Source organism: Oncorhynchus nerka, linkage group LG15, assembly GCF_034236695.1.
Source record: "Oncorhynchus nerka isolate Pitt River linkage group LG15, Oner_Uvic_2.0, whole genome shotgun sequence".
In the NCBI taxonomy this organism is placed as follows: Eukaryota; Metazoa; Chordata; class Actinopteri; order Salmoniformes; family Salmonidae; genus Oncorhynchus; species Oncorhynchus nerka.
The window spans coordinates 33,953,830-33,974,982 of NC_088410.1; the positions used below are offsets into that span (position 1 = coordinate 33,953,830).

At 45.6% G+C, this 21,153-nt stretch overlaps 1 pseudogene; it reads right to left on the reverse strand.

Annotated features, from left to right (window-relative positions):
- Nucleotides 1-21,153, reverse strand: part of LOC115142465 (mitochondrial Rho GTPase 1-A-like) — a 42,186-nt pseudogene that overhangs the window by 2,684 nt on the left and 18,349 nt on the right.

Here is a 21,153-nt window from a genome sequence, read left to right on the forward strand (position 1 = left end):
AATCAAACATCTCTGGAAAGTCCTGGAAATAGCTGTGCAGCGACACTTCCCATCCAACCTGACAAAGCTTGAGAGGATCTGCAGAGAATAATGGGAGAAACTCCCCAAAAACAGGTGCGCCAAGCTTGCAGTGTCATACCCAAGAATAATCGAGTCTGTAATTGCTGCCAAAGGTGCTTCAACAAAGTACTGAGTAAAGGGTCTGAATATTTATGTAAATGTCATATTTCAGTTTGATGTTTTTTGAACATTTGTAAAAATGTCAAACAACCTGTTTTTGCTTTGTCATTATGGGGTAATGTGTGTAGATTGACGCAGGGGGAGAAAATGATGTAATCAATTTTAGAAGGCTGTAACGTAACAAAATGTGGAAAAAGTAAAGGGGTATGAATACTTTCCGAATGCACTGTATGTAGGAATTCACTCAAAACAGTGTGGCTTTGAACCTCCGTACAGTCCTATGCACTAATCACAACTAAAGATGCCAAAAGATGAACGTCCAACAGGATGAACAGACAAGACACTAGAAATCTGCATTATTAGACTACATATGCATTATTCATTAATGAAGAGGAACATAACGAACAAGGTTGGAACAGAACAAGATGGTCAAACAAGTGACGAATGACAAAGAGAGAGGATCAAGGAACTCAGAATCCGGGAACGTTTGGGTGAGGCAAAAGAATAAGAGTGAGATGTCATGAAGATTTTACATGAAAACAAACAGTGGTTTATGACAATCCACAGCCTAAACTCCAAAACAGGGTCAAAACAAAGGCAATGAACAGCAACTGAAGAAGAACAGGGACAAATGAAGAGGAGAATTGTGAAACAGAAGAGTTGGAAGGTCTCTGAAAGAGTAAGGACCTGCTGAGAATGGCAGTGTAGAGCTTGGCCTTCACTGTCTGCACCAGCTCTGAGTTGATGAAGTTCTGCAGGTGGCAGAAGGTGCACCTGTTACAGGTACACATACAGCGCAGCCGAGCATGACTAAGGTGAGAGGTCACACACACACACACACACACACACACACACACACACACACACACGTGTGCAAAGACACACATACACAGGCACAAAGAAGAAGAGAGTTAGATCAAAGACCGATGTCACCAGAAGGTTTGAGCTCTTTGGGCCATAGAGCTCATTTGTTATGGGGTTAAAAACCAAGAGCACCCACCCAGGAAGAGAGGAGGATAATTGTCTAATTGAACAAAGGGAGAGCATGACCATAAGTCTGATTCATTGTAATCTTCACCTCACACTGTTGGGGTTCGTAATCTCCAAATAGCCACTTTGGATCATTTTCAACATTGTTAAATGTCCTTACGCCACCACAGAGTTAGAAGTCTATATATTAAATCAAAATGCACTAGATTAAGTATGTGATACGTTGATGGTGTCCCCCATGTGTTGGCTACAGTTCTGAGGAGTACAGTTCAGATGAGTCCAGTCCACCGTGACAGAGAGGTGATCAGTGTGGACAACAGCCTGACAAAGTAGTGGGAAAAGGGGCACGCAAGGGCAGTAAACATACAATTGCAGCAAATGGCAAATTGAATCCACCGCATTAACCACCACGTCTAACCAAGATGGTGGATACTGTTCACCCCAAGAGTTCAGAGTCTCTATATTTCAATGTGAAGTGGCACCAATTTGGGAAGTGAGGGGTGAGGTAGAATTTAACAGCTAAGGGGCAGTTTTGGGGCTTGAGGTAGGAGCAGTTTTGGGGCAATAGGTTTTACAGCATGAGATGAGGTCTTAAAATATTTTAAATTATTTATTTTAGGGATTGTGGAGAGGGTTTAAGGGCTTAAGGTAGAGCTTTACACAGAACCCAAACCAGCTGCGCGCATGTGCCATCGTGCATAAATTTATTTTGTCCCCCTACACCAAACACGATCATGACACGCAGGTTAAAATATAAAAACAAACTCTGAACCAATGACATTAATTTGGGGACAGGTCGAAAAGCATTAAACATGTATGGCAATTTAGCTAGTTGCTTGCACTTGCTAGCTAATTTGTCCTATTTAGCTAGCTTGATGTTGCTAGCTAATTTGTCCTGGGATATAAACATGGAGTTGTTATTTTACCTGAAATGCACAAGGTCCTCTACTCCGACAATTAATCCAAACATAAAACGGCGAAACGAAACGTTTCTAGTCTACTCTCCTCCTTCCAGACTTTTTCATCTTTGAACTTATATGGTGATCAGCATCTAAACTTTCATAGTATTACAACAACTACCGGCAACACAGTTCGTCTTTCAATCACCCACGTGGGTATAACCAATGAGAAGATGGCACGTGGGTACCTGCTTCTATAAACCAATGAGGAGATGGGAGAGGCAGGACTTTCAGCGTGATCTACGTCAGAAATAAAAAGGAGTTCTATTTTAGCCCTTGGTATCGCAGATGCTCGTTGGCGCGAGCGCGAGCAGTGTGGGTGCAATAATTGAATAACATGGATTTCAAAATGTATTTTGCGACGCACGCGACGTGTCCGGTCTGGTCAGCATGTTAGGGTTTGAGCGAGGGATGTTAAGGTTCGACACGGGGCCTAAAACAACAGAGTGACCCACTACCCACGGGTGCATGGCCATGGTGGTGAGTTTGGTGTAGATGTCTTTGCAGGGTGCGTCTGCCGTGTTGCAGGTGAAGGCCTGCGGAGGGGGCATCTTGTGCTTCCTACAGAACTCCAGAGGGGTGAGGGCGTATAGCTGCTTGGTCTCCTGGAGGTCCGACTTGGCTGCGATCATCATGCACGGCGTCTTGGTGTCCATGAAGTATTGCTGCAAAAGGCAGAGGGATATTGTTATTGGACATTGTCGTATTCCATTTAGCAATATACTTTTTTAAAAGACAATGAAAATATGTAAATGCTCCAAAGAAGCACATATTGGTAATAATATGGTAATAACAGATGGTTTCTGCTTTAAAAACATTTACTTTCATTCAGTGGTACTGTAGATTAGAATAGTATTGCCATCTTGAAAGACTAAATAGACAAACAGGGATGGTAGAAGGACTGGTTGTAAACGGCACATACCTTGAAGACTCTGGCGCAGTACTCGAACGAGTGGGGGTTGCTGGAGTCGTACGCCAGACACACAATGTCACAAGCCTGGTCAGCGTCCGAGAGGACGTCAAAGTCTGGGAAGACCTCGTGGAGCTGAGGGAGAGTAGAGGAAACAAAATGGAAGCATAGACAACTTTTAGACTGAAAAGCTGTGGACAAATAAACACCATTGAGTCGATTAAGAGTTAGTCAAAACAGACGACTCACCAGTAGGTATTTCTCCTGACCATACACATATGCAGTGCTGATAGCATAGTAGGACATATGCTCTTCGCTAATGATGTTTTGACGCTGAGAGAAAAAAGGAGGGTGAAAAATGACTTCAAACATAAAGTTGATCAATACCGAGAGGAATTCCAAAAAGTTTTAAACAGGCAGTAGACTGAAGTATTTGGAGTTGCGCGGAGTTGTTCAAATGTTTCTTCCATCCAGGGAAGTTTTCCTTGCCACCGACTTACAACTTACTGTGGACGGACCACTAGAGGGCAGGCTGGGCTCATGGATAGTTGCCCAACAGAGCCTGGGAGACAAGGTAACCAGAGTCAATTAAGCACAGCTGACGGTACTAATGAGATACTCTCCTTCCCCTATAAAAGAGAGAATGGAACCAGAAGAGAGGGGGGAAACTATCTCTGGAAGATGGCCACCGAGAGAGAGAAGCTGTGCTGAAAGAACCAGTAAGACGGTGACAAAACCGTGATTTATGTTTGTTGTAGTTTAAAGATTATCCTATTGTGTTCTTGTTTCATCTGGAGAAGAAGATGTGTGTTTTTCCTTGGAAGATTTTTCATTGATTATGTTTGAATGTTTTTGTTGACAAAATACTCTCAATAGAGAACCGTGTTCAATCAGAAAAACCTTTTTCCTGACTCGTTTATTCCACCTTCCCGCTTTAGAGTGACGCCTAATTACTTGGTACGCTCACATTGGTGGAGGATGCGGACATTAGGTGGACGAGTGACACAAGGATAAGTGAGTAAATCAAGATTCTTCCAGTAGACCCGGAGGAACCATTCAAGAACAATGGATAACGCCCTACTACAACAATTGATCACGGCACAGCGGACAACCATAGAACTCCTGCAACAACAGCTGAACCGACTAGAAGAACCTAGAGTTAAGCCAAGAGCGGCTGCTCACGCCATCTTACCTCGTCTCTCCAAGGAGGATGATATTGAGGCCTTCCTCATGACCTTCGAAAGGACGGCCACCTTGGAAGAGTGGCCGCCCACAGAATGGGCGAGCGCATTAGCCCCTCTTTTGACCGGGGTGGCTCAGGAAGCCTATTTTGACCTGGATTCCCACGAAGCTGCGGACTATGGGCGACTAAAAACCGAGATCCTGTCCCGGTACCAGCTGACTGCCAGAGATAGGGCTGTAAAGTTCCATCAATGGACCTATACAGCTGATCAACCCGTCCGTGCCCAGATCTTCGCCTTAATACGACTGACGAAACAGTGGCTAGAACCTGGAAAGGGAGTAGGACATGTGATAGAGACTCTCGTAGTGGACAAGATATTGAGAGAATTACCCAGTGACTTAAAAAGGGTTGTGGGGCAAGCCAACCCGTTGTCAGCCGACGACATAGCCCAGGCGGTGGAAACATATCGGTCTACAGGGGAGTTGTTAAAAAGTGACAAGGAGGAACGGAAGGAGTCTTGCAATCCCGTACCACGACTCACCCCGCGCGCTCGCCACCGAAACGTCCAAGCCCCTCCCGGAGGTGGGAGAAGTCAGCCACCACACAGCAGGGTCGGTGTTATAAATGTCAGTCTCCCAACCATTATGCCCCACAATGTCCTAGCAAGGATGAGCCCATGGTCACGGAGTCATCACTGCCTACCCCCACACATCCCGTTTTGAGGGGGCAGGATCAACACTGTTGGTTAGCAGAGATAGCCCCAGCCTCAGAGATTCCGGTGCAAGTCGAAGGACAAGATGTGGTAGCTATTCTCGACTCGGGAAGTATGGTTACGTTAGTAGAGGAGCGGATGGTGACCTCCGCAACACTGCTACCAGACAAAGTAGCCGTATCCTGTATCCATGGAGACACCCACTATTACCCCACTGTGAATCTGCCTATTCTCACTCCAAAAGGAAGGTGTACAGTCAGGGCCGGGAAAGTGCCGCAGCTGAAGGTGCCATTATTGATCGGGAGAGACTGTCCCTTATATAAGGAGCTTCGGCAGATGACGTTATGCACGGGAAGAAGGGGGACAGGAAAGAAGAGAAAATCCAAGCCCGAGGTAGTAGTCCTACAAGGAGACGTAGCCGCGTCCTCGTCCTCTGCAGCAGAGGAAGAAATAGCGACCCAACGTTTACGACAGATATTCCAAGAAACCACCGATGAAGACACATGTGAAGGGCTATACACAACGCAGGAAGGAAGGAGCAACCAGGCGTTAAGGGATATATTTGAAGCTCCATCCGAGGAGGGAACCTGGAAGGATTCTCCTCGGTCACCCCTGATGGGGATGTGGAACAACCTCCACATCCCTCTACCGAGGTCGACCTGCCCCAGGAATTAAAGGGACAGTTCGGCACCTCGCAGCATAGAGACCCAGACCTAAGGGAGGCCATGAGGAAGGTGAAGGTGATCGACGGGAGGAACGTCGACGGATCAGGTGAGCCCCCTCTTCCTTACTATGCAATCAGGCGGGGTCTCTTATACTGGGTCGCAAACGACGAAGGGGGAAAACCAGGAATTACTAATGGTGCCTAGGCCATACAGAGATGCAGTTCTACAGTTAGCCCATTCCCACGTCCTAGGAGGACACCTGGCACGAGACAAGACTATTGACAGAATCATGCAGAGATTCTATTGGCCCCGGGTCACCCGGGATGTGGCCAGGTATTGTAGGACGTGTGATCAATGTCAACGTACAGCCCCACGGCCACACCTACGTAACCCTTTGATTCCTCTCCCCATCATAGAGACTCCCTTTGAACGCATAGCTATGGACCTCGTAGGACCCCTCCCAAAATCTGCCAGAGGACACGAGTACATCCTAGTGGTTATAGATTACGCTACCAAGTTCCCGGAGGCCATACCCCTGCGTAACATGTCGTCAAAGGGAATTGCCAAGGAGTTATTCCTGATGTTCTCTCGTGTGGGCCTCCCCAAGACTATCTTGACTGATCAAGGAACCCCGTTCATGTCCCGGTTGATGAAGGACTTGTGTCGGTTATATCAGGTTCAACAGATACGTACAAGCATATTCCACCCTCAAACAGACGGGTTGTGTGAACGCTTGAACAAAACGATAAAAAGCATGTTGAGAAGGGTGGTGTCCCGAGATGGGAAAAACTGGGACATGCTTCTCCCACACTTAATGTTTGCCCTGCGAGAAGTACCCCAGGCATCCACTGGATTCTCTCCGTTTGAATTGCTCTATGGCAGACCCTGTCGAGAATCCTCGACTTAGCCAAGGAGACCTGGGAGACCCAACCATGCCCCTTTCGATCCACAATAGAACACGTTACCCTGATGAGAGACCGCCTGTCAGCAGTGTGGCCCATAGTCAAGGAGCATATGGAGAAGGCCCAAAGGACCCAAGGCCGGGCCTATGATAAGTCTGCGACCCCCGTGAGTTCACCGTGGGAGAGAAAGTGATGGTGCTTGTGCCCACGGCCGAACATCGCTTGCTGGCGCAGTGGAGGGGGCCCTACGAGGTAATGAAAAGGGTCTCACCGGTCAATTACCTCATCAGGCAACCTGACAGGAGGAAGAAGGTCCAAATCTATCACATAAACCTGCTGAAGACATACCATGGACGAGAGGAGGAGGTGGCTTTGATGGCCCTGGAGGGCAAAGGAAAAGAGGAGGCTCTACCACAGGTGCGCCGTGGCCAAACTCTCCTACCGGAGCAGTCAAGACAGCTAGACAAGCTGATTATGAACTTCGGTCGAATATTCTCTCCATTCCCAGGACAAACAGATGTCCTGTTCCACCATATCCACACTGAACCCGGCAAGAAGGTGCATATCCGCCCTTACAGGATTCCTGAGGCTCGCAGAGTCATCGCTAAGAAAGAGGTGAGGGAGATGTTGAGGATGGGCGTGATCGAGCCCTCGACGAGTGAGTGGTCCAGTCCCATAGTCCTGGTCCCCAAATCCGATGGTAGTATGAGACTCTGCAACGACTTTAGGGCGTGAATGCCATCTCTACATTCGATGCGTATCCCATGCCCCGCGTGGATGAACTCTTGGAGCGCTTAGGAAAGGCCAAGTTCATCACTACCCTGGATTTGACGAAGGGATATTGGCAAGTGCCGGTGGCTCCGGAGGATCGCCCAAAGACTGCCTTCGCCACTCCAGAGGGGCTTTTCCAGTATGTGAGGATGCCCTTCGGACTGCACGGTGCCGCTGCAACCTTCCAACGCCTCATGGATGCCATTCTACGGCCCCATCAAGAGTATGCAGCGGCGTACATAGACGATGTGGTCATCCACAGCGAGGACTGGGATAGTCACCTCCTGCGATTACGGGCGGTGCTCGTGAGTTTGGAAGCCACAGGGTTGACAGCCAATCCAAATAAATGCTGCCTGGGTTTGTCCGAAGCGGAATACCTGGGGTACACCGTGGGGAATGGGAAAATACGCCCACAGGCAGAGAAGACCAGGGCAATTCGTGACTGGCCTCGACCCCGGACCAAGCGAGACGTTCGGGCCTTCTTAGGGATAACAGGATATTATCGCCGTTTTATCCCGGGATATGCAACCATTGCCAACCCCTCACAAACCTCATCAGGAAAAACCTGCCAAACCAGGTAGAGTGGAAAGACGAGACGGAAGAGGCCTTTCAATTGTTAAAAGATGGCCTGTGTTCTGATCCCGTTCTACAGGCTCCGGACTTCTCACAAGAGTTCATTGTGCAGGTCGACGCCTCGGATACAGGGCTCGGGGCCGTACTAGCTCAGGGTAAAGGTGAAGCAGAGAAGCCGATTCTCTTCATTAGTAGGAAACTCAGCGATCGGGAACAGAGGTATGCGACCGTAGAGAAAGAGGCCTTAGCCATCAAGTGGGCCCTCGATTATCTCCGGTACTACCTACTGGGTCGGAGGTTTGCATTAGTTACTGACCATGCGCCCCTCACGTGGATGGCTGGTAAGAGAAACAATAACAACAGAATAGCCAGATGGTTTTTGTCTTTACAACCATTCTCTTTCCATGTCATCCACAGGGCCGGATCGAGGAACGGGAATGCAGACGCGCTGTCCCGACGCGACCAAGACGGTGCGTCTGGCGCCCGACCCTCCGGTTCGGTCCTGGGGGGGAAGGTATGTGGACGGACCACTAGAGGGCAGGCTGGGCTCATGGATAGTTGCCCAACAGAGCCTGGGAGACAAGGTAACCAGAGTCAATTAAGCACAGCTGACGGTACTAATGAGATACTCTCCTTCCCCTATAAAAGAGAGAATGGAACCAGAAGAGAGGGGGGAAACTATCTCTGGAAGATGGCCACCGAGAGAGAGAAGCTGTGCTGAAAGAACCACTAAGACGGTGACAAAACCGTGATTTATGTTTGTTGTAGTTTAAAGATTATCCTATTGTGTTCTTGTTTCATCTGGAGAAGAAGATGTGTGTTTTTCCTTGGAAGATTTTTCATTGATTATGTTTGAATGTTTTTGTTGACAAAATACTCTCAATAGAGAACCGTGTTCAATCAGAAAAACCTTTTTCCTGACTCGTTTATTCCACCTTCCCGCTTTAGAGTGACGCCTAATTACTTGGTACGCTCACATTACTCTTTGAGGGAATGAATGAATGTTGACACTGACCGTGAGGTTTCTTCCTTCAGGAAGCCGCTCTTGCCACTGCCGCTGTCCCCGAAGACGTTACAGCGGAACACACTGCACTGGGTCTGCAGGTCAATCTTCTTGTCCCTCGTCACTGTAGAACGGAGAGGACACACACACTCTGTTAAGTTTATACAGCAAATGAAAGTATATGAATGAATGCTTTATATGCTTTGGATGTCTTTAGTCCTGTGCAGAATGTGGTTTCAGTAAGAGTAACTTCGTCCCTCCTCTCTAGATAGAGAAGTTAATACAACATGAAGTTCTAACACACAATGTTTACAGGTTGGCTGTAGACTAGAGCTTACAGCTAACTTTGGTATCAGTCATCTTTGTCTTCTCTACTGTTAACTCAAATACGACAAGGTTCCAGTTTAACAACGTTTACTCAACAGTATTAGCACAATGCATGGCGGCCATTGCACTCAGGCCAGGTTCATCTACAACGAGACTCCTGCGCAGGCGCACTAATGACAGAGTGATGGCACCGTAATAACAAAAATGTAGGGATACTTAAAACATGAACTTAACAATCTCCCACTTTTCTTTAAAGACAAATAAAACGTCAACATAGTTAAATGTCCCAAGTATTATTTAAGTTACCCATTACAGATGGGTTGTGTGACAAAGTTTTTATTTGTATTACTCAAGCTGTCCCTTTACTGAGTCCCTTTAGGAGCACAAGACGGAATGCTCCCCTTTTAGTCAGACTAGAATCCACTAGATTCTCTGTGCTTGAATAAGTTCCTTGATGCTGCTAATCTCAAGACAATGTCTTTTCTCTGTGACAGACTTGGTTGACTTGACAGCATCAACTAAGGAGTAGTTGTCAGTGACACAAAACTAAAGGTAGAATGTGCAGTTTTGTCTCACCTGTGGTAGGCTCCGAGAACAGAGTTGCAAAAAAAGATAGCATTGTCAATTCCATCCGCAAGAGCAACTGTTTCTCCAGCAAGTGTGCTTCGGACAACCCTTCTGATCCTCTTTGACTGCCAACAGATGGGTGAGAATCTTCCTCCTTCACCCATAAACACGATTAGATGCCCATCTTGTGTGCCTCCATCTGTAAGGTGCCCTAGGGAAGCATCACTGAAGACAACTAGTTTCAGAGTCATCTTTTCCAACATGCTGAAACTTTAGTCACTTGTTGTGATTTCAGTTTACGAACAACTTTGTTTGCCTCATGAATGGTTTGTACAGTGGCGTGTTTTGTGTTGGATGCCAAGTTGCAGCCATCAAACATATTTACATTTACATTTAAGTCATTTAGCAGACGCTCTTATCCAGAGCGACTTACAAATTGGTGCGTTCACCTTAAGACATCCAGTGGAACAGCCACTTTACAATAGTGCATTTAAATCTTTTAAGGGGGGGTGAGAAGGATTACTTTATCCTATCCTAGGTATTCCTGAAAGAGGTGGGGTTTCAGGTGTCTCCGGAAGGTGGTGATTGACTCCGCTGTCCTGGCGTCGTGAGGGAGTTTGTTCCACCATTGGGGGGCCAGAGCAGCGAACAGTTTTGACTGGGCTGCGCGGGAACTGTACTTCCTCAGTGGTAGGGAGGCGAGCAGGCCAGAGGTGGATGAACGCAGTGCCCTTGTTTGGGTGTAGGGCCTGATCAGAGCCTGGAGGTACTGAGGTGCCGTTCCCCTCACAGCTCCGTAGGCAAGCACCATGGTCTTGTAGCGGATGCGAGCTTCAACTGGAAGCCAGTGGAGAGAGCGGAGGAGCGGGGTGACGTCAATTGACTCAAATGATGTCAATTAGCCTATCAGAAGCTTCTAAAACCATGACATCATTTTCTGGAATTTTCCAAGCTGTTTAGAGACACAGTCAACTTAGTGTATGTAAACTTCTGACCCACTGGAATTGTGATACAGTGAAATAATCTGTCTGTAAACAATTGTTGGTAAAATGACTTGTGTCATGCACAAAGTATATGTCCTAACCGACTTGCCAAAACTATAGTTTGTTAACAATACATTTGTGGAATGGTTGAAAAACAAGTTTTAATGACTCCAACCTAAGTGTATGTAAATTTCCAACTTCAACTGTACCAGATGTCGCATCCAAGGATATGGACACTGAACCTGACACAGGAAATGAAGCAGAGACCTTCAACCATGACACAGGTAATACTGTTGAGCGTTCAAATGAGGAAAACATTCAACCACAGCCACATGTGTTAAGCCAACATGGTTGTTCCCATCTGAAAACTGAACAAACTGTTAAATACATGGACCAAGAAAGTGGTGTTCCACATCCAGCAACCGTCATTGGACGAGCAGGAAAATCCAAAGGAAAACACCAGAACTGGTACAACTTGCAGTACTCAAAACCAGCTATACTTCCTGGTACAACAGGGTCAGCTGAACTGTCACATAATCTGAGAATTGAACCAATGGAAAATCGAGAAAAACAGCATTACATTCAAAATGATGACGTACTTGAAACAAAGGACATGTCATTTGACCCAGCTAAGCTAGAAGAGCTCAGTAATTGGAAGAAAATTTTAGTGTTTGAGGAAGTCAAAGACATTGGCCAAAAATGTGTCTCAACAAGGTGGGTGTGTGCCCTTTAAAGAATCCTTACCTGGAATAGTGCCAAAAGCACATCTAGTGGCTAGATGTTTTGAGGAGCTAGCTGCTAAGAACTCCAAAAATATTCACCGACATGCGCCTCAGATTCACTCAGATTGCTGCTGACAGTGATCTACCAGAAAAAAAAATTAAACTTCATTCCATAGACATCAAATCTGCATTTTTGCAGGGAACAGAGCTGTCAAGGAACATTCACATAGACATCCGCCTGAAGCTAAGAGTGAAGGAATACCGTGGAAACTAAAAAAAAAAGTGTGTGTATGGCCTGGCAGATGCATCACTCTACTGGTACAACAAAGTCAAGGCAACAATGCTGAGTACAGGTGGAAACATGTCACAAGTGGATCCTGCAGTCGTCTATTGGCTTGATCAAGACTGCAATGTGACTGGAGTAGTTGCCTGTCATGTTGATGACTTCATCTGGGGTGGCTCACAGACCTTTGCTTCAACTGTGATTCCACACCTCAAAGCTGTTTTCCAGGTCGGCCGTGAGGAGCATGATAATTTTTGTTATGTTGGCATGGAGTTTATTACAGTTGACCTAACAATACTGATGCAACAGGAGAGCTATATCAATAATCTTCAACCTATCCACATGGATTCTTCAAGAGCCGTTCAAAGGAATTCCCTTCTCTGTGGAATTGAAGTTGATCAATTGAGGTCAAAGATGGGTCAAATTCTATGGGTTGCTAGACAGAGTAGACCTGATGTCATGTTTGATTTTTACATTACATTTAATGTAAATTTAATCGCTATACACCAAGTCACTTGGCTCTGTCATAACCTCACATGGTCTCTCCTATCATTGCTATGCAGACGACACACAATTAATCTTCTCCTTTCCCCCTTCTGATGACCAGGTGGCGAATCGCATCTCTGCATGTCTGGCAGACATATCAGTGTGGATGACGGATCACCACCTCAAGCTGAACCTCGGCAAGACGGAGCTGCTCTTCCTCCCGGGGAAGGACTGCCCATTCCATGATCTCGCCATCACGGTTGACAACTCCATTGTGTCCTCCTCCCAGAGCGCTAAGAACCTTGGCGTGATCCTGGACAACACCCTGTCGTTCTCAACTAACATCAAGGCGGTGGCCCGTTCTTGTAGGTTCATGCTCTACAACATCCGCAGAGTACGACCCTGCCTCACACAGGAAGCAGCGCAGGTCCTAATCCAGGCACTTGTCATCTCCCGTCTGGATTACTGCAACTCGCTGTTGGCTGGGCTCCCTGCCTGTGCCATTAAACCCCTACAACTCATCCAGAACGCCGCAGCCCATCTGGTGTTCAACCTTCCCAAGTTCTCTCACGTCACCCCGCTCCTCCGCTCTCTCCACTGGCTTCCAGTTGAAGCTCGCATCCGCTACAAGACCATGGTGCTTGCCTACGGAGCTGTGAGGGGAACGGCACCTCAGTACCTCCAGGCTCTGATCAGGCCCTACACCCAAACAAGGGCACTGCGTTCATCCACCTCTGGCCTGCTCGCCTCCCTACCACTGAGGAAGTACAGTTCCCGCTCAGCCCAGTCAAAACTGTTCGCTGCTCTGGCCCCCCAATGGTGGAACAAACTCCCTCACGACGCCAGGACAGCGGAGTCAATCACCACCTTCCGGAGACACCTGAAACCCCACCTCTTTAAGGAATACCTAGGATAGGATAAAGTAATCCTTCTCACCCCCCTTAAAAAATTTAGATGCACTATTGTAAAGTGGCTGCTCCACTGGATGTCATAAGGTGAATGCACCAATTTGTAAGTCGCTCTGGATAAGAGCGTCTGCTAAATGACTTAAATGTAAATGTAAATTGGAGGTGTACCTGTGGATGTATTTCAAGGCCTACAAATGCAAAGTGCCTCTTTGCATGACATCATGGGAAAATCTAAAGAAATCAGCCAAGACCCCAGAAAAAGAATTGTAGACCTCCACATGTCTGGTTCATCCTTGGGAGCAATTTCCAAACACCTGAAGGTACCACGTTCATCTGTACAAACAATAGTACGCAAGTATAAACACCATGGGACCACGTAGCCGTCATACCGCTCAGGAAGGAGATGCATTCTGTCTCCTAGAGATGAACGTACTTTGGTGCGAAAAGTGCAAATCAATCCCAGCACAACAGCAAAAGGACCTTGTGAAGATGCTGGAGGAAACAGGTACAAAAGTATCTATATCCACAGTAAAATGAGTCCTATATCGACATAACCAGAAAGGACACTCAGCAAGGAAGAAGCCACTGCTCCAAAACCACCATAAAAAAGCCAGACGACAGTTTGAAACTGCACATGGGGACAAAGATCATACTTTATAGAGAAATATCCTCTGGTCTGATGAAACAAAAATAGAACGGTTTGGCCATAATCACAATTGTTATGTTTGGAGGAAAAGGGGGGTGGCTTGCAAGCCAAAGAACACCATCCCAACCGTGAAGCAAGGGGGTTGCAGCATCATGTTGTGGGGGTGCTTTGCTGCAGGAGGGACTGGTGCAATTCATGAAATAGATGTGTAGAAAAATTATGTGGAGATATTGAAGCAACATCTCAAAGTCATCAGTCAGGAAGTTACAGCTTGGTTGCAAATGGGTCTTCCAAATGGACAATGACCCCAAGCATACTTCCAATGTTGTGGCAAAATGGCTTAAGGACAACAAAGTCAAGGTATTGGAGTGGCCATCACAAAGCCATGACCTCAATCCTATTGAACATTTGTGGGCAGAACTGAAAAAGCGTGTGCGAGCAAGGAGGCCTACAAACTTGACTCAGTTACACCAGCTCTGTCAGGAGGAATGCTGCTGGAAGTGGTGTTGGAGGGCCAGTAGGAGGCACTCTTTCCTCTGGTCTAAAAAAATAAATATCCCAATGCCCCAGGGCAGTGATTGACACTGCCCTGTGTAGGGTGCCATCTTTCGGATGGGACGTTAAATGGGTGTCCTGACTCTCTGAGATCATTAAAGATCCCATGGCACTTATCGTAAGAGTAGGGGTGTTAACCCTGGTGTCCTGGCTAAATTCCCAATCTGGCCCTCGACCGAGAGACTGAAAAACAGCTGTTTAACAGCCATCAGACTGTTAAACAGCCACCACTAACATTGAGTGGCTGCTGACTCAATTCCAGCCACTTTAATAATGGGAATGGATGGAAATTGATGTAAAAATATATCACTAGCCACTTTACACAATGCTACTTAATATGTTTACATACCCTACATTATTAATCTCATATCTATATGTATATACTGTACTCTATCATCTACTGCATCTTTATGTAATACATGTATCACTAGCCACTTTAAACTATGCCACTTTGTTTACATACCTTACATTACTCATCTCATATGTATATACTGTACTCGATACCATCTACTGCATCTTGCCTATGCCGTTCTGTACCATCACTCATTCATATATCTTTATGTACATATTCTTATCCCTTTACACTTGTGTGTATAAGGTAGTAGTTTTGGAATTGTTAGTTAGATTACTCGTTGGTTATTACTGCATTGTCGGAACTAGAAGCACAAGCATTTCGCTACACTCGCATTAACATCTGCTAACCATGTGTATGTGACAAATAAATTTGATTTGATTTTGAATTATCATGGTCACCTAATAATCCCCAGTTTACAATTGGCTCATTCATCCCCCTCCTCTCCCCTGTAACTATTCCCCAGGTCGTTGCTGCAAATGAGAACGTGTTCTCAGTCAATCTACCTGGTAAAATAACGGATAAATAAAAATAAATTATATTATTATACTCTCTATTATACTATTATTCTGACATTTCACATTCTTAAAATAAAGTGGTGATCCTAACTGACCTAAAATAGGGACTTTTTACTAGGATTAAATGTCAGGAATTGTGAAAAACTGAGTGTAAATGTATTTGGCTAAGGTGTATGTAAACTTCAGACTTCAACTGTGGGTTTGTGTCTGTTAATGTGTCCTTTTCATTAGGAGGCTGATTCTCACCTCCATCTTGTTGATCATTTACTTTCCACAATCTTGAGTGATGCACCCTGACAATGGTGCCTCCGTGCATCACAAATATCACCACACCATCTTGGTCAATGACTACTCCCAGTCCTTTCCACTCTTGACAGTCAACTCGTTTGTAGTACACTGTTTCCAGTCTCGTACTTCTCATTGGTGGGTCGAAGCGGTTTACACAGAGCCCTGTAAATTCGCTCTGAACACTGCTTCAGTGAACGCTTTTCTCGCTGTATGTAGTGCTGAAAGGTGCTGTCCCACCCATGCACTCACACTGGTCCATTCTAGTGCTGGTGGCTTGTCAGCCAGTACAGAGGGAAGATTAGGGAAGATCCAACACTAGTTGGAGCAGTGTGAGTGCATGGGTGGGACAGCACTGCCATCAAAGCCCAATCTAGGGCTGTTTCCCAGTCACATCCATTGTCTTGCTTCACTCTCAGCATTATCTCTGTGAGTGTTTGATTATGTCTCTCCACAAGTCCATTGCTCCATGGACTGTATGCAGCAGTTGTCTTTACTTCCATGTTGAAGTTCTCAGCCATTTCTCTTATTTCATTATTATTGAATTCTCCTCCATTGTCACTGTACAATTTCTGGTGCGGGCCATGCACACTTATCCAGGAATGAATGAAGTGCTTGACAATTTCACTGGGTTTCTTTGTATTCACAATGCTTCTAGCACTGAAGCGTGTGAAGTGGTCCATTATGTGAAGGTACCACACACTTGGTCCCAACTCGTAGATCTACAGCCACTGTTTCATTGTACTTGGAAGCCAGTGGCAAACCAACAGCTGGTCTGGGCTTAGGTTTACTGTATTTCTGACATGTCTCACAACTGTTAACTATCTGCCGTAGAATGTAAATACATCTTGATTTCCAGAGCGGATGAGTAACTTCTGAAGTCTGTCAACTGTAGCATGTCCAAACTGTTTGTGAAGCTTTAACAATACTTTGTGTTTCTCCTCTGTGATCATGTCCTCTGTGACTGTCAGAATCTTCATGTGCTCTGTGTCAGTCAGAATCTAATTGTTTACATGGACTCTGTGTGATGTCCTTTGTCTAAAATGTTTACACAATAGTGGCCTGAGGTAGTAAGTTCAAGGGTCACTGGTTGTTTAAACATCACTGCTTTGTCATTTTTTCTGTCTAGTATGGCGCCTGCTTTCTTGAGGGAAGCTTTGCTTAATAGTAAGGGGATATCTGTAGGGACCACCTCAGTTTCAATGTGACACTTAGTCTGACCAATGTTTGCTGGGATCTTGACTCTCTTGGTAGAATGGACAATTCTCCCATCTCCAAATTTGAAAACGCTGTTGCTTGGTGTGTCAATCATATTTTGTACGTCTTTCATATTTAGTTCACAGACATAGTTATCGAGCCATTTTGCACCACAAACTGTGTGTGTACATGCAGTATCAATCACAGCAGATCCTATGGATTCAACTATAACGATCTCAGTATCAGAAGCAGATTGGTTTGAAAACAGTAATGTTATACTGCTCTGTGTTTACAATTTCCTCTGTTAGTTTAACTTGTTCATTTTTACAAGGACAGTCTTTAACCCAATGGTAAGTGCTTTGACAAATAGCACATTTTGATCTCCTTCCATATCTGTCCAGCGGATTTGTGCCGGGAAATGGCGCCCTCTTCTGGTTGTCTTGAGAACGGGACTTTTTGGCACCTTTTTTTCTGCTGCTCAGTGTAATATGCTGCGTCACTCACTTGCATTCCATCTGTTATTGGGGCGACAGACGTCTTTTCACTAAAACATTTTTTTTAGTGCCGACTTCATTAACGCAAAAGTCAGCACAGTGCAAGCAGTCAAAGCCAACTGTTTCTCCCTACCATCCAGACAGGCAGTCTCCAACAACAAAGCTAACACTGCATCCGGGAGAACCATCTCGTACTTGAGCATCCTATGGTACCTCTGTTCGAAATAAATTATGTAGTCCGTCATTGCAACCGAAATGTCTCTAGTAACACTATCAAAGTTAGAATATGCCTGGTAGGAGCGGTCTTTCTCCTTTCTATGAAACACAGAATCCAGTGCTCTGATCCCATACCGTCATCCTTTTCAAATCCTCAACGGGTATTTCCAGTGCTTTATCTCTCGCTGTTCCTTCAAGCGATAATACCACCGCAAGTGCTTACTTTTTCTTGTCCAGATTAGTAACCCGTGTCCAGATTCCAAGTTCATTTTTCCAACTTTCATACGACCTCGTCTCGTCGAAGCGAGGTGGGATATTGTAGTTACTAACCATCCTCTGCTACCAATGTAACTCAAATACGACAAGGTTCCAATTTAACAACGTCTACTCAACCATATTATTACAATACATGACTGGCATTGCACTCAGGCCAGGTTCATCTACAACGAGACTCCTGCGCAGGTGCACTAATAACACCGTAATATATACACTGTCCCACATTCAGAGCCATATCTATAGGTCTCTGCTCATATCTAATATAGCGGTCGTCTCAGTTGCCATGACAACGTGCTGTCCTCCCACCTGTGATGGCCGCTGCCTGGGACTCCTGCTCAGAGATGATGGAGTAACCAAGGTAACCCAGGTACTCCAGGCAGCGCTGGACATCCAGGTAGATGGTCAACCTGGGCACAGGGAAACACAGAGGAGTGAATGGAAACTGTCATACACTGTAAGAAACACTGTCTTGGGGGTTCATTCAGACTTTCATAGTTTAGATAAAGAAACAATACACTTTGTGGATTTAACACAGCAGAACATCTCTCTTGTTTGTGTGTGTCTGTCTGTGTCTGTTCAAGTGTGATAAGGACCAATTGGAATCCAAGCTTCAAGATTGTTTTGATCACGCGGACTGGGATATGTTCCAGGCAGCTTCAGAGAATAATATTGATTTATACGCTGATTCGGTGAGTGAGTTTATAAGAAAGTGCATAGGAGATATTGTACCCACTGTGACTATTAAAACCTACCCTAACCAGACACCGTGGATGGATGGCGGCATTCGTGCAAAACTGAAAGTGCGAACCACCGCATTTAACCATGGAAAGAGGTCTGGGAATATGGCCGAATACAAACAGTGTAGTTATTCCCATCGCAAGGCAATCAAACAAGCAAAATGTCAGCATAGAGACAAAGTGGAGTCGCAATTCAACAGCTCAGACAAGACGAATATGGCAGGGTCTACAGACAATCACAGACTACAAAAAGAAAACCAGCCACGTTACGGATACCGACGTCTTGCTTCCAGACAAACTGGACAACTTCTTTGCCCGCTTTGAGGATAATACAATGCCACCAACGCGGTCTGCTACCAAGGACTGCGGGCTCTCCTTCTCCGTGGCCGACGTTTAGTTTAGTTTAGTTTAGTTTATTTTTTATTTTTACAGGGACAGTGCACATTAATCAACGTTTCAGTAAAAGTGCCGGATTTAGCCAGCCGGCTAATTTTCAACCGTTGTCCCTGGTTATTAAAAACAATTACAATATAGACAATAGCAACATAGAACAAGCAAGACATAGCAACATAGGACAAGCAAGACATAGCATACAGACAGAGCAACATAGGACAAGTAAGACGTAGCATACAGACAGAGCAACATAAAACAAAAAGCAGCAAGACAAAATTCATAAAAGCAACAAAGTGTTTCCACACCTCACAAGCTACAGACAACAGACAACATGGAAAGCGGCAACACACAGCTAGGGACCATGTTCACAAATCTGATTGACCTTTAGCCATGTCTTCAAGCATTTTGTGAAAGTGTGATATGTGGTGCAGTTATGTGTGTCTGATGGCAGTGTATTCCAGACATGTGAAGCTCTCACAGAGAATGCAGATTTACTAAAGGTGCTTTTCCTTAGGGGAACTATACAGTCACCTCTCATGGCAGACCTTGTGGATCTGCTGCCATATGTCTGGGTTTTCTGTTTAACAAAAATATTGAGTGGAGGGGGAGCCAGGCCATTAAGGATCTTGAATACAAGACATGCGTCTTGTATTCCCAACTCAAGAACTCATGCTTTCTAAGGATGTGACAATGATGATGGCTATTGGGCTTCCTATCAAGCACTTTGAGAGCCTGTTTGTAGACAGACTGAATAGGTTTTAATGTTGTACAGCAAGCTTGGGCCCAACTAGTCAAGCAGTATGTTAAGTGGGGGAGTATCATAGATTTGAAGTACAGTTTTGCTACCTCTGTAGTCAAACAATTTCGTATAAATCGGAAATTAGCTAGGTTTAATTTGGTTATTTGAATGACCTTTTTCACATGCTTTTTAAAAGAGAGGTTGGAATCAAGTATGATGCCAAGGTACTTAAAATCGGATACCACCTGGAGCTCCTCCCCTGACACATAGACATCTGGCTCAGTAGCATCTGTTGCCCTCTTTGTGAAGAACATGCAAACAGTTTTTTTCACATTGAGATGCAAACACGAGTCACTGAGCCACTTTGTAACCTGGACCATTACAGTAGTGAGTTCTTGTGCAGCTTGTTGTTTGCTCTTTGCATGCACATATATCACTGTATCATCTGCATACATTTGAACTTCAGACGTGAGTAAGACATTTAAGTAAGACATTTAAACGTGTTAACCCTCGCAAGGCTGCCGGCCCAGACGGCATTCCTAGCTGCGTCCTCAGAGCATGCACAGCATTTTATAACAAAGTCCATCCTCCTGGATGTTCATGACAAACAACAGATGTATGGAACGGGTCACAAGGTTACTAATAATTCACAGCAAACAGTATCTGCTGTAAATACTGTCCTTATTGTGTAGAGGCCAGGGTCTGGCCCCCCAACTCCATACTGGAGCCATCTCGCCCTTGTACACCAGTACAAAAACATTAACTCATGCTCTGGAACGCGGTACCACCCAAAGACATAATAAATCTCCTGTCAGTGTTAAATCTCCCAGAGGCCCACTTTCAGTTCACACAGACACAATAGAGTTATAAGAACACTCTTTTCTGTTGCATAAAATAACCATTTGATGCAATTACGGCATTACAACATAATCTTGCAATTTTGCCCTCACATGACATATTCAATCTCTCCCTATCCCAGTCTGCTGTCCCCACGTGTTTCAATATGGCCTCCATTCTTCCTGTACCCAAGAAGGCTAAGGTAACTGAACTAAATGACTATCGCCCCATAGCACACACTTCTATCATCATGAAGTGCTTTGAGAGACTAGTCAAGGATCATATCATCTTCACCTTACCTGTCACCCTAGACCCACTTCAATTTGCATACCGACCCAATAGGTCCACAGATGATGCAATCGCCATCACACTGCCCTACCATCTGGACAAGACGAATACCTATGTAAGAATGCTGTTCATTGACTACAGCTCAGCATTCAACACCAGAGTACCCTCCAAGCTCATCATTAAGCTTGAAGGCCTGGGTCTCAACCCCGCCCTGTGCAACTGGGTCCTGGACTTCCCGAAGGGCCGCCCCCAGGTGGTGAAGGTAGGAAACATCTCCACTTCGCTGACCCTCAACACTGGGGCCCCACAAGGGTGCGTTCTCAGCCCCCTCCTGTACTCCCTATTCACCCATGACTACGTGGCCATGCACGCCTCCAACTCAATCATCAAGTTTGCAGACGACACAACAGTAGTGGGCTTGATTACCAACAATGACGAGACAGCCTATAGGCAGGAAGTGAGGGCACTCGGAGTGTGGTGTCAGGAAAACAATCTC